This window comes from Lactuca saligna, chromosome 5, assembly GCF_052625555.1.
Source record: "Lactuca saligna cultivar CGN05327 chromosome 5, ASM5262555v1, whole genome shotgun sequence".
Taxonomy (NCBI): domain Eukaryota; kingdom Viridiplantae; phylum Streptophyta; class Magnoliopsida; order Asterales; family Asteraceae; genus Lactuca; species Lactuca saligna.
In genome coordinates this window covers 96412501-96414791 of record NC_136421.1, presented here as the reverse complement: position 1 = coordinate 96414791, position 2291 = coordinate 96412501, and positions in this window count along the sequence as shown.

The window sequence follows — 2291 nt, the reverse complement described above, 5'->3', positions numbered from 1 at the left end:
AACATTAGACTTTAACAAAATTTTAAAAAAAAAATGTTTTTTGGGAAACCTACGATTTTTTTTACAGCAAAAAATCATAAGATACATACAAGGGGATACAAATGTTTATTAGTTATAATTTTTTTTTATTAAAAAAAACCGTATTTTTGGGAAACCTACGGTGTATAAGTGTTTACTGCACAAACTGTGCAGTAAATGCTTGTACACCGTAGGTGTCCAAAAAACTTATGGTTTCCTTTTTTTTATGAAAAAAGTTATACGACTACAAAAAAACTTACAATTCCGATCCTGTTGATACAAATTAAAAAAAAAAACCGAAAAAATTATATTTCTGTATGGTTCATACAAACATACGGTGTACAAGTCGACAATGCACAATCTGTGCATTGGGCACTTGTACACCGTAGGTTTCGTATGAAACCTACGGTTTTATATATATTTTTTCAATTTTGTTCAAAACAAATTTAACCTTATATACAAAACCTACTCATAATCACAAACACCGTAAAATTTTGATAAAAATTAGACAAACCTGATTGTTTTTCGGGTGCTCCATTGAGAGAAAAAAAAAGTAGCCAAACCAAAGAAAACAATAGGAAAAATAACTAATCTGAAAAAAAAATTATCTATACTTTGGGCTAATGGAGCACGAAAAAGTAAATGGGCCCATAAAACGGTAGATCATTAACACGAAAGAGTATTTTTCGACCTAAAACAGTAGTCAATCATAAGTTGACTACTATTTTGTGGGCTATTTTTGACTAAGTTGTATTTTTTGACTATTTTTTGATAAGTAATTAACAAAAATAGCTAGATTTGTATTTTCCTTTTTTATTAATAATTGTTCCATCAAATAAATACGTTTGAATAAATAAATATAAAAGGATCTATATTGCTACACTAGGTGTGAGATCCATGTATTACATGAGTTTATTAAAAAAAAAAAATTTTAACAATTTGAGAAGTTTGAATTTATAAGAAAAATGAGAATAAATTTAAATTATTAAAATTAATTTGACTTTAATACATTGAATACATTACATATATAAGTCATTTCTAATAAATACCTTACATATATATTACTTTATATATTAAATGTGGAATTTTAATTTAATAAAATGAAAATTACAATAAAATAACAAGTGGAAAATAGAAAATTCAAAAATTCTAGAAAATATCATGTGTCCAAATAAAAGAGAAGAGAACATGTGGCAAAAAAAACCCTTCATTTATTAAGAAGGATGAGAGCTAGTAATAGTAAGTCTATTTCAATAAACTTTAAAAAAAAAAAAAAAAAAAAAAAAAAAAAAAAAAAAAAAGTTGTATGACAACTAGCAAGTAGGTAACTACTGAACATCTCAATCCAAGCAAACGACAAAATTGATATTTAGGTAAAGGAGAAAAATTAAAACCTTTCATACGAGATATGTACCTTGCAATTGTTTCAACATCTCCATATAACATCATCGGAGAAGTTTATTGGAGAACCTTTTCCCGGACTATGTGGAGGTGAAACTCACAAGAACTTCAAAGACTACTTCTTCTCGCTCTCTCTATACACATCTGACCATCATCTTCATTTTGTAGTTATAATATCATCGTCATTTTCAAGTCATCGTAGACAACATTGATATATAGTAGCGGTATCAGGAAACAACAGCCTAAGACAGTGTAAAGCGTCTGATGGTCAACGATCTGATGAGTTTCGACAGTGGCGGCGGATCTAGACGTGGTAACAGTGATGGTAGAGGTTTGGCAGTAACGATGGTGACGATTGAGGTGGTTCAACAATGTTTTCATCAGATTGGGGTGCTAGAAAAGCTCGACGGAGCTCGTAGATCTAGCCTTGCCACTGACCGGCACTCATAGATCTGTCCTCAACACTTTTCAGAGCTCGCAATCTAGCCTCGCATGTCATCAGTGGTGTAGTGGTTGTCATCGATTGTAGTTGTTACCGACATAAATCCAAAGATCTAGACATCTAGGAGGATGATGCTAGGTCACTGTAACTCATAGATCTAGCATTGTTGCTCACCAGAGCTCATAGATCTGTCATCGTCACTCGTCGGAGTCGTGGATCTGGCCTAGCCTTTCGTCTGTGGTGTTGTGATCGACGTTGGTGGTTTAGTTACTCGCAAATCATAGATCTCGATAAGCAAGCATACGATGCAATCGGGCCTGCCGTCGGCGGTGGTGAGGTCGCTATCGGCAATGATAGTTATGTTGGTGTTCATCAGAATTAAAGTAGATGAGAGGATTTTATTTTTGTTTTTGGAAAATTGCGAGAGAAT